The sequence below is a fragment of the Salarias fasciatus genome, chromosome 10, assembly GCF_902148845.1.
Source record: "Salarias fasciatus chromosome 10, fSalaFa1.1, whole genome shotgun sequence".
Taxonomy (NCBI): domain Eukaryota; kingdom Metazoa; phylum Chordata; class Actinopteri; order Blenniiformes; family Blenniidae; genus Salarias; species Salarias fasciatus.
In genome coordinates this window covers 24,304,375-24,317,506 of record NC_043754.1, presented here as the reverse complement: position 1 = coordinate 24,317,506, position 13,132 = coordinate 24,304,375, and positions in this window count along the sequence as shown.

Genomic DNA, 13,132 nt, shown 5'->3' with positions numbered 1-13,132 from the left:
TATGACAAGGTTGGTGTTTAAGGTCTGGATAACGTTTGAGACTTGGGTCAGGATTAACACGGGGTCAGGGTCAGAGTTTGAGGTCTGACTTTCCTGAAGTCGTCAGATTACCAGGTGACAACATGTTCATTCTTTGGCTCGGCAGTATTTAAACAGCCAAACTGAGAAACAGTGTTTTCAGAAGTGACATATTGAGCACATTTTCATATCCATGTGCTCGGTATCAGTGAGTTAGCATCTCTGTCCCGCACAGGCAAGGCGGGCTGGCCTGTCAGACACACACTCACCCTTCACACCATCCATCAGCAGCCGGACGGCTTATCACCTCCACACACAGTCAGGGGGAACATTCCTGGGAGAAGCTTGGCTGCTCGGCTCGGCTCTGCGGACAGCGGGATGCTGGGAGATCGATGTGCAGCCCAACGGCTTCAGTCAGGCCAGTGAGCTCGCCTCACGTTTTTTTAATAATTAATGCGGGTGTTTTCTACCGAGACGTGTGATGTGAGCTCTCCCGGACTGTGAAAGAAAGTACTTAGGAAAAAGTTAGTTGTTACGAAACAGCCGTGGAAAGTAACTGAGTGCATTTACTCAACTCCAGTGTGTGGTTACCTTTCAGCATTACTACATTACTGGCTGCAGTTATTACAGTTGCTTTGATCAAATGTACAAAAAAATGCTTTGTTTAAACTCTTGAAACCTCAAATATCACATTCCTGATCATGTGACCCCTCAGGTTGGAAACCACAACACTGTAATCTGTAGCTGTAAAGAATATTTCACATTGCTCCCATGAGCCATTTCCCTCTTGGGGATCAAAAAACAATTCTGACAGCCAATGTGTGGTTGTACATTTACACTGGCTGGATGGAGCCATTCTGAAATGGATTGTCTTTTGTTGATTCAGTCATTTTCCATTGAAAAACATTTAATTCTGCTTGATGGATGGATGGCTGTTACATTTTAGTTTCCGTGCTCGTCCTCGTCCCCGTGTTTCTTCTTCGCTGCAGTGAGTACAGCTGATGTTGACATGCAGAGTTCATACAAATAATTCAAGTGAAGAGTTGGGTTGTCCCTGTTATCCCTGCTTAAGTCAAGTGTCCTTGAACTCGACACCGAGGCTCTGGCCTCCGCCGCGGCTAATCCCACGCTCTTCTCGCAGAGCGGCCGAGTGAAAAAGAAGTTTTCCTACGAAGAGCGATGAGGGATCGGGTTACATTAGAGGGCAAGAAGACGAACGACGGACGTGAAGCACGAGCAGTCATTTGGGGGTAAAAGGACTTCATCATCCGCCCCTGAGCTGAAAATACTCGAGCCATTACAGTGGAGAACAAAGCGGGACATCTGCAGAGGAAAGGAGGAGATGGACAGGGAGGAGGAGGGAGGAGATGATCTTACATTTATTATGGTGCCGCAAATTAAAACGGAGAGGTCATTATTTTTATCTGGAGAGCAGAGAGAAAGGCTCCTATTCTTAGCTTTTAGCCCCACGACAAGATAGATTTACAGTTCCATGTGAGAAAGTTTTAGATCCCGCTCGACTCCTCCGAACTACTGAAGAGACACAAACACAGCCTTCCTTTGATCTTATTAGTGGTTTGTCAGATAAATACACAGTTATGGGAGTTGTAAAAAAGAAAAAGAAAGAAAAAAAAAAAGATTTGAAGGCCCTTTATTTTGCAGTTAACATATTTAGTACCCCGGGCGGCAGAGGAGTATGCTGACAACACAGAATATAAACTAAGTAAATAAATAAATTTCCCCAAGGGCACCATACTCTTCAATAATTCCTATTTGGTTTTTGAGGTTTGAAGTATGTCACCTGGGTTATTGTTCCCCGGAGTTGGATGAGTAATGTCAGCAATATTCAGCTTTCATATCTGGAGACGTCATAACAAGCGAGCAGACAGCAAGGCAGCGTGTCTCCACACAGCTTGTCAACAACGCTTCCTCTCATTAAGGTAATGTGATGACAGTGAAACCAAAGTGCAGCCAGATTCAAATCTGCACTCGCTCAAATGTAAAACTTATAAAAACGGATGAGGATTTAAGTGACAAGCCGCCGCTGGAACGTGGAGCTTCAGTCTCCGATCAGTCAGGCGTCTCCGCCAGGCCTCGTGAGCCTGAGCAGCGGCGCTGCAAAGATCTAATTAAGAGAAGAAGAAGGAACCCAAACAAACCTCTTTCTGCAGTATTTGTCTGGAACGCAGGGGAAACAGTACAGCAGCATTTTCACATTGAAGAATCCCCTGAGAAATGGTCTCTAAAGTCTTCTTTTGAAACAGATGTTTGGGTTCTGCAGCACTTGTTTTAGATAATGTCTCAAACTGCAGGGAGGATGTAATGCACACTGAGCCATTTCCATAAAAAAATGTCAGTCAAACCTGGAACATGACTCCTCGACTCCAAAGCAATTTTCTTTTTTAGCAAAAAAAAAAAAAAAAAAAAAGACAACAACAAACAATCCTACTGCTGTTGCATTATGCATGTTTTTCCAAACTCCCCCTGACAACACGCATCTGGTACTCCAGTTCTAAAGTTGTAAAGACATGTGTTAAAAATAAGACGTTATCTTCATTATTTCTGATCGATCAGCATCGCTACAATGAAGGTTTGTTGGAATTACTAACACAGTGCTTTATTTTATTTAAAATTTGCATTCAGTGTGTCCTTTATGGTTCAGTTTGTGGGATCATCCTGTGAGCTGAGTCCAACAATTTGGCCTGGAAGTGGTATGTGTGACACTGCTGCAGTGGAGAAACTTCGCCTTATGATCATCTTCAGCTGACTGAACTACTGTAACAGTCTTTACTGGACTTCTTACAAAAAAATCCATCAGACAGCTGCAGATGTTTCAGTTCTCAGGAGTCCTGTCACTCTCTGAATTCAAACACGATGGTTCAGACCCAAAATGTACATTTACTACTGTTATGTCCCATCTAGCTACGAGTAGCTCTCAGATCAAACCTGCTTTCTGCCCTGAAAACCACAGCATAACATTTAGAAACTCTCTGGCTTCCTCTGTCCTGCTGCCTTTCATTAGAGCAATTAATCATGTCATGTTGCACAGTGTCTGTAAAACTTGCGTGCTTCTTTAGCTCGTGTTTAAAATTGCAACCTAGCCTTGCTTTGAGCACACAGAAACTGGTGCCAGGCATTGCCGAAACGCCGCCGCCGCCGCCGCCGTCCCCGGAGTCCTGCCGTGGTCTGATTGAAGTGCGAATCAGCGTATAACCTTGCATGTTTCTGGCTGCTTACTCATGGCTGTCCGACTGCGTTCCGGCGAAGCGAACACGGCGTTTCGGGGAGTGATTGCCGGTGGGCCCGTCGACCCGGCTCACCCTCACCTTGTCCGGCCGTGTGCACACCTCTGATCGCGCCTCACCAACATGTGCCGAATTTAGCCCCCGTCCCTCCGCGGTCCTCACACCGCACCGACAGCAATTCTCATTCAGCTCACGAGTCCTCTCTCGTTCTCCTCCCCTCATTTCTAACCGTGATTTCAACACCCTTAAAAATGCAAGCAGAAACAAATGGGCACTTCTATTTTCATCCCACCGAAAATCCATATCTGCTCATCAGACGTCGCCGCCGCTGCACTCAGCATTGAGTCTTGACTCAGACGATGATTTACGGCGGGTCATTTTTATAATAGTTGGTAATAACCTTGTCTGTGCAACGGGAGTGATAGGGATTTTATTTTTGCATGAGCCACATTACCATGGTCTGCATCATGTATCCGGTTTCCTCCGCTGTAGGGAGAGGGGCTGAAAGATGGAGCGTCCAGGAGACTGACCGGAGGAACAAATCCACTTAAGGCCGAATGAAGACACTGGAGTGAGGGGCTCATGTGACTATCGGCATAAGAGGAAGGGAGCAAGAGGGGATATTTTGACACAAAAAGGTGAACCTGAGACCCTCCGAAGGGGTCATGAGGGGAGAATTCAAACTGCAGGCTGACAGATGAGCGGTGAAAGGAAGGTTGATGAGGAAAATAGCAACAACAGGAACCTAAAGTAAGGACAGGAATAACAATTAATACCTGAGAAAGCTTTTTTTTTTATATTTCTGGCCTCATAGGGGGGATGTCCACGGTAGTGGAGTTTGCATGTTCTCCCAGTATAAACGTGTGAGTGACTGGATTCGTGGTGTGTTTTGTGTGAGTGGTTGTGGTGACTTGCTGTGTTTGCCCTGCGACGGAGGCAGAGCGTCCATGGTGTCCCTTGGCCGTAGGCAGCTTGGATCGGTTGAATGGATGAATGGATGCTGAGAATTGTGACAAATCCAGCACTCTACCGTAACAGAGAGATAACGAAGGAATAGCATGACAAGTTTGGCTTTCATAAAAACTTACCAAAAGAATGACAGTCTGAAGGTCTTAAGAAAGAATAGAAAAGACAGAGGAAGTCACGGGGAAGCCACACAGCAGGTCATCGACCCCAGAGATCCTTTGAACTGCAAAAAAAAACTGCTTCAGTAAACAACATGTCCCACACGAAAAACAGAAAAACAAGGCTGCCAAATATTCAAACTCCACAGAAGAAACACAGAAAACAAGAAAAACACAATCAGGGTGGTTTTCAAACTGCAAACTCCAATTTAAAGCATCGCTGCTCAACAGAGAATCACAACAATCAGAAAGATTCTGAATGACTGAATATTTAAATTGTGCCAGTAGTCTGATTTCCCGGTCTGCATGTGAGTTCTTTCACCTCACCGTACCTGCCACACCTTCAGACTGGAGGTCAGAGTTCATCGCCATGGTTACAGCTGTGTATAATTCATGCTGCGGTGGTGTGATGCTGTTGGCTTGACGGGAACCGGGTTCAGTCGGGACCGGCTCGGGCCTCCGCCGGCTTCGTTACGGAATACACACCCATTCGCAGCTTTGTGTTTGCGGTCTGGCCATTTTTGATTGCATTATGTATAGCAGGACATCTGATAAGCCCCAGATCACAGCCAGCGCAAACGGCCTCAAGTGGCACCGGACAGTCCAATGAGGAATCTGTGATCTGACACTGGAGCAGCGAGGAGCCGTCCACACTCTTATTCATGTTTCTCCCTCTCTCCTCCCTCCCCGCCTGGCAGTGTTTGGCTTGCTCGCGTGATTTCTTGTGAACACGTTGCTGCCTCAGCTCCTGCCTGATAAGGAGATAAATAAATAAATCTCTCAAATATCGGGAGACGAAGCAAACAAACAAACCCAGAGGACTTGACATAAGCTGATGTTCATGCTTTGTCAGCATTGTGGGGATGTAAACAGAAATGATAACATATCTTGACATCAAAATTTAGTCTTTAAACCTTTCATTCTGGTAGGATACTTACATATTGGGCACTCTGAAAACTTTTGTGAATGTCTGTTTCTCTGTGTTCATCCTGCTTTGAGGAGCTCAAATCAGCTCCAGGGCCAACAGAAGATGGACGTGCAATAATACTAATGTAATATTCTGCCAATAATGCAGTAATTTTTGCCATTTTCAAAGTAATACAGCCCTAATGAATGTGCAGATTGTAATAAGTTATTACTTGGTTAATGAAGCAGTAATAAATGCTTTCAAACTGTAATAACTGCAGCCAGTGATGTAATATTATACACAGTAAAATGGACTGCACTTCATGGAAATTAAAAGCTTTTTCGGAGGTTTTATGCAGCTTCTGGAAAAAGGCTTAGAGAGAAGAAGAAGACAAAGTGATTCATTGAGGATGTATACGATGAAACACCCCCAAAAAATCTTTTCAAGTTATTACTTTATCGGCTCTACTACATTCAGAAACACCAAGATTGTAATACCATTTGTTATGGGATGAATGAAGCTGAATTTTTCTAAAGCTATCTCATTCTGATGTGTTTCACTGGGATAAACGATCAGATAAAAACCTGCATCAGCCACTCTGTGTGTGTACAGGCCTCGCTATCTCTACACAGTGTGCAAAAAGGAAAGTGTTGAGAGGTCTGCTGGACGACATTTGACCGGGGAGTCAGATAGCTGTATCAATTTCTTTTGAAAATGAAAAATTAATTGTTGGTGGAGTGGCTGCAGAGCGCTGGGCAGAGTTATTCCATCCATCAGTCGTGTGATTCATGCTTTGATAAAGCTTCAAGTTACAGAGGACCAGAGATGGGATACTTGGACTCGAGACTCGGACTCGACTCGGACTCGAGTCACGATTTTATGACTTTTTGACTCGACTTGATAAAATCAAAAAAAGACTTGGACTTGCTTGGACTCTAAGCTCAGTGACTCTAGACTTGGACTTGACTCGAATCCTTTGACTCGACGAGTCACGTCAAGTCATAATAGTCATTTTAAAAGTGCGATGTATGAATCATTTTTATTTTTTATCGCTTCATTTCATGGGATCGCAGTGGCGAGGTGCGCCTGCAGCGGGAGCGCTTGTTTCGTGCCCCCTAGACCACGTGGAACGGGCGGAGTTCGTTCACTTCCGCATTGACGGGAGCGCTCGTTTTCAGCACCCGCGCATTCCAGGCGCATTCCAAACAACACAACAGGTCGGCCACGATTGTTTATAATAAACTGGTTTCAACACTGCCCGCCTGGAATGCGCGCATAGGCGTCAGTTTAGGGGAGACTTTTGCCAGGGATGTTTTTTTCTCCACCACAAACAAGTCCTTCACGTGAAGCCATTTTAACCCTGATTATTTTCAGTACTATATAACATTCCGATGCTCCTGAACGCATCGTCCGGTAGCGTCAGAGACGCAAACAGACGTTCAGAGGATTAAAAAAACAAAACAAAAAGTGCGGCTGTTCTAAATGTGCGTCTGTTCCAGTGGAAGCTCCACACAGAGCAGCTCTGTCTTCTGCAGCACCTGTGGTGAGTTTGAAAACTTGGTTGCTAATTTAACCCTGTGATTATCCCAGGTTATAGACTTTATGCAAGAGGCGGTAGTCTGTTTTGAAATGTGGATATGCCCTGAAGAACTTTACTGTCAACATGCTAACAGCAACATTTTGAGGCTGTTTGGCCTCATTCTAGTCTCAGCTAATGTTCATCATCAATATACTTTTCGTCCCTGGGGGACCTGTTGCTTTTGATTAAAAAGAAATGCGAGTTTTGTTGAAAGATGTGAATAGGGATGAATTTCATATTTTTATATTTGAACTGTAATGAAGAAGAATGCATCAAAGATGCTTTATTTCATTAAGGAAACAATTTATTTTAAGATAGGTTTAAATGTGCACACTTCTTTTTTTTTTAATCTGACCCTTGGTTCAAATCTCACTGGACATTTAACACTGAACATAGAAAACAGAGCTGAACATACTCAGACACTGTCTTTTGTCCCCAACAGAACTGCAGCTGTGAGGACTGGAAGTCCTACAGGTCCAGATATGTAGGCTACAAGGTAACATCATCATTTTTAAAAGTGCCCAAAAACATTGTCCTGCCGTTCTGAAGCACTAATGAAGACATGACATCTGTCCTCCTTGTCCGTCCTCCCAGCTTGTCTCTATGGACATGGCAGACAGTCACACTCGGCCTGGTCACAATCAACATTGACTCCAGGTGGACAGCAGACTAAAAAATTCAGCCTCAACAAACTGTGCCAATTTTTATTTTCACTATACTACAGTTTTCGAGCAATCAGATGCAAAAAAATTCATCCAGTAATCTTATTTGGTAGTAAAATGGTGATCAGTTAAAGATGTTGAGGTAAAATGGGGTATGGACTCTACATTATCATGACTTGGATAGCATAACAAGACTTAAAACAGATGAAGAGCATCACTACAACTTAATAAACTCAGTTGTTTGTTTAATTTAGTAAAATATATGAACAGAACTCTGCTTTATTGCCCATCAAATGACCACAAAAGACTCTATAACGTGCAAATGTGATGAAATATGTGGAAAATAAATTATCTTTTCTGCAAACTTAATATAAATGTCTGCACATACAATTTGCACATTGCTGGATTGCTGTAATTTATGTTTCTTAACTGATTTGTATCAAATGAACAACAACAACTGCATTATTTCTGAAATCTTGACACTCAGAAGTTTGTAAAACGTCCTATCGGGCCGATGAATCGGCCAATCCGATGAATCGGTCGACCTCTAACTGGTAGTGCAGTGAAATAACATAAAGTCACTGAAATTGTTGTTTAAATTATCTGGCAATTACCATTACCAAATTTACCAAATGAGAATGTTCCCGTAGCATTATGCGAGTTATTCAAAAAGAGGAATTTTGGAATTCAAAGTCCTTGCTTCGATTCTCTGCGTTAGTTTTCTGTGGGTAAAAGATGTACTTTTAGGCAAATATGTTGTCTTGAGAGTTGTAGATAAATACACCCCTTTTCAACATGCTCACATGTTCCAATAATATCAAGAATTTCAACTTCTAAGTGGAATAACAAAATGCGAGGGTATGGACACTACATGGGGTACGGACACTACAACTGCAAACAACAGATCCCATTTGCAACTGTTGTAATATTAATTGTGTGCACTATATCCACAACATATCATCATTCAAATAGTGCTACCCAGGTATATAAAATAGAACATTCAGCTCAAGCCAAATACATAGTAGGAATGAGGAACTGGATAGGGGTACGGACACTACCGGAAATTCTGGACATCGAGATACTGTATTAGTTCAGCCTTTGTAACTTCATAGATAGTATATTGCTGATGCTATTTTTGGTCAGAAACTGATCCAATACCATAATAGATATATTTTAGACATGGCCTTGGCTTATATTGTGCTTATTTAAAAAAATAAGTCTCCATTAAGTCAAAAATCAGCTGAAATAGAGAAATATATAACGAGTTGAGCTTCCAGCTTCGCGGAACACAGCTCGGCCCCCACAGCTCGAATTTGCACGAAACAACCTGCAAAATAAAAGTAATCACATCCATTATCAAAAAACATCACAGTATTTCAATATATTTCTGATTTCCTTTGAAAATGAAGCTCCTAAAATTCAAACAATCTTGTTTTGACCAGATATAACGCCCTTTTTCCTACAAAAAACCTTACATCAAATCGTCTTGGCAAAGATGATCAATGAAACATGCAGAAATAAATGCATGTTGTTATTTCAGTAAGCCATTGGCTGTCCAAACACACTCTCAAATGCATTCAAACACTAGCCTACACCACATTGGAAGACAATAACAACACACACAATACATTTCACAGGAAGATTGTGACCAGGCCGACTGCTGAGCCTCTCCTGGGACATCGTGGAGCAGAGCCTCGTTTTCAGACGCCGTAGAGAACTGAGGCTGCTCTCTGCTTCTCTAGACGACACTGAACCACCAGCAGGAACCGAGCCAGGGTCTGACCAGGGTCTCCACTGGGACCTCCAGCAAGAACCAGGGTCTCCTGATCAAATAAGTAAACTTTGCACTTCCATTGTAACTAGTAATCTGTAACCTGGGAGATAACCGGACTATTATTTTATTGTTTGTTTGTTTCTTTCTTTCTTTGTGCAGACGTCACCTCTTCAGTCACCAGTTCTGTCAGCTTTGTTCATTTCTGTTGATCTCTGCTCCTGGACAAATAAAATAATGGAAAACACTCCTGAGACTGATGGTTCTCTGTGTCTAACACACCTTGGATGTTCAGTAATGTTTGTTGTTGTGTCGATGGTGCAGTTAGTATTTTAATATATTTCTTTAATGGTGGCAGAGCATATTTACCAGGGCAGAGACATGTCAGTATGTGTAGATCTGGTTCATTAGCTTGATCAGTCTAAAGCTATCTGAGGACGTCTGATGGTGATTCTGTGGATTAACAGACCGCCTCCTCTGATGTCGGTTGCTTTTCTTTTTGAAATGTTGATTTGTGATTAGGTCTTTCCTCAGATTTTATAAATGAAAGAAGGAAACAGAATGACTGGCCGTACGCAGGTTGTGCAGGAGGCAGTGAACGCAGCACAGCAGAATCAAACCTTCCATGTAACAGCAGAGAGCAGAAGAGGAAGAAGTCATACCATAACCTGGAATATCCACTCATGGCAGAGTTTTGCTCCAATAATTAAAGCTAATAATAATAATAATAATGATGACAATAAATGGTTCCAACCTCCCAGCAACAAAGGTAAGACAATAAGGCTTCATGTTGTTCCTCTGCTGATTCACCAGGATTTTGTGACAAAGTTGACAGAGTCATCAGACAGACTGATCATTGGTGTTTCTGTTGTGGGCTGCCTGACTGTGTTTTTGTAAATGTTCCATTTACTCCTGGAGTTGCTTTGTGTAAAATGTTCGATTTGAGAGGAAACGGGATAGTTAGGCTTGAAGCCAAGATTGGTCCAGTCACAGATATAATGTTCTGGTAACAGCATGTGTTCTAATGTAACTCCAACTATCCTCCAGTGACCTGAGGTTTATTCTTTTATTCTGGAAATGCTTTAACCTCCTTCCTATTTGTGATGAATAGAGTTCAGTGGTTTGTTTCTGTGTTGTCTCTGAGCTGTAAATCCAGTTGACAAGTAGCTGATGTATCTGACATGTAGCTGATTTCAACATGAAGTTCAGCATTGTTGGGTTTGTAACTCATAAAAGTTTGAGGCCAGAGGATTTTGTTAAAAACATGACAATCACCTACAATGTGAAATAATTCTCTAAGCATCTGAAGGCAGCCACACCAAAAGTAAAATCAGTTATAGTCATCATCTCAAGCACTTCTCAAAAGCAGTGGTGACTGGTCATTAGGCGCAGGTGGAGCACAGCACCTTTATGCTGTGTTTGACAGATATGGTGAAAACACCCAATCTACAAGCTCGCTTCTCAAAAAGAGTATCGATATCTCAGTCCAAAATTTCCTTAACAGTGCCTCCCCAGTTTTTTTTTTTTTTAATGACTTGTTTAGGACTCGAGGAAAAAAGTTTAGGACTTGGACTCGACTCGGGACTCGACTGTCTTGACTTGGGACTCGACTCAGGACTTGACTGTCAGGACTCGGGACTCGACTCGGGACTCGAGTGCAACGACTTGAGACTCGACTTTGACTTGCAAAACAAGGACTTGGTCCCACCTCTGCAGAGGACACAATGTCAGGGTACTTGGATCGGACAGGATCCTGAAGTGTGCTGTGTTCGGCCTGGCACAACACACACACGCTTTCACATCCAGTCAGGGATTGAATGTAATGTAGTTAATTGATCATTTTCAAGTCAAAGAAATAATTAGTTAAGAAAGTGAAGAGAATCTCAGGTTTCTGAAGCTTGAATCTCTGTGATTGTGTCTGACATTCCTCCTTTGACCCTAAACTGACCCCAGTGTGCCTCTGCCAGTGGAATGAATGGATGGTTTTCCTTGCAGGCTCTCCTGAAACAACCTTGCCACAACAATAATCAGCAGAAAATCTTCCCCTTGGAGGCTTTTGACTCCACGTTTTAAGCCGCTCCTCAGCTGCTGCCACCAGCTGCCTGAGCGGCTCCGTTCTTCATCCCGACCTTGACTTTTACGCACAGATCCACGTCTGTTGGTTTGGGCCCCCCTCCAGGCTCCGGTGATGTCTGACTGGCAGACGCCTCAGGACTTCCAGCTGTGCTCACTTTTGCGTCTTGGCTCAACCTGAGATCTCCCTCCTCACTCAGAACGGTTGTCGTTTCACCAAATCTCACATCTGACCCAGTATTTTTCTCTTTGTACCACAAAAACACCAACTTAAGATGCGATCACAAGCTTATAGAGGCTGTAAAGGATTTGTTCAAAGTCTGGAAAGACATTACAGTGGAGCCTAAATTGAATTAGTCAGTGGGGAACTACTGCCATCTAAAGGTCAGAGGCTGACACATCCCTCTGCAGCACCTTCTGTGGAGTGATGATCTTTGCACCAAATATTTAAAAGAATGAATTTTGTGAAATCATTTTTTTTTAAAAAAGTATATGTAACTGTGAGGAGTCTGCTCGCTCGCCTTCTAAAACTCCACTGAACCATGAAATAAAACGTTTTGACGGATACGTCCTGACAGCACGAGGCCGCAGCCACGGCCAGCCTCCCTCCTACCCGTCATCACGGGTCGTATTAAAACACCGTTCACGCACGGCGTCAGTAAATCAGCACAAAAACCCAGAGTTGATTTGGTCAAGCAGCGGTGCTGACGGAGGCCGGGCTGCTGAAACGATGAGGCCACCATCCCCGGCCTGACGGATGCGCTGGGCCCACACAGAAACATCCAATCTGTCTTTCAATAGTTCTGGTGAATCTGGGCAAATTGGAATCTTAAGTCAAATTCAGGGCTTGTAATTCATCCACATGTGCCGACTGAAGCGATTTATGAAAGACCTGTCCTGCAGCGGAGGCTGAGGAATGGATTTGTCAGGACGCACAACGAAAATGGATTTCTGGAGAATTTAAAATGTCTGACCGGCAAAATAAATGCACCGACTGAACAAACAGAACCGAATCTCGACTTTACCTTCGCCACAAACCAACTGATGTGTGTAAGAGAAAGCGGCATCCCCAGAGGGAAACGGTTTTTTTAGTGTCTCTCTACTATTGCCTCAATGAATCACTGAACTCTTGAACAGGAAATCTAACATGGCTTGAAGTGAACACGGGCTTTGTTTATCTTTCACACACACCATTAGCGCTGAAGCAGTGCACGAAGTCTGCACAGCCACACATTTTTCACCCTTGATCACATCATAATGAGTCAGGATTGGATTGTGGGAGGAAATGGAGGGGAACCACACACACACACACACACACACACACACACACACACACACACACACACACACACACACACACAAACCTCAGTCCTCTTAGTTAGTGATCATTTTCAGCTCTTGTACACAGCTAGTCACATTTACTCACTCACACACACATCAGTGCCTCTATTTAGAGAAAAATTAGGACCAACACTGCCATTAGACGATTATAAGCTTCATGAACCGAGTCACTGCAATCACAGCGCCACTGCTCCACCATGTCTTCTCTTTTGGCCACATCTACACTAATGATTATAAGATTGGTTTATAAAAAAAAAAAACAAAAGAAAAAACAGTATATCAACTCCACTAATGGGATGACCAACAGAGATGTGTCACACACATTTTAGTTCAGACCTCATTCATCTCGAGTGGGTCGAATTGGCCCCATAATCACCTTTAAATTCAAACTTTAAAGTTTTCTTTGTTGTGA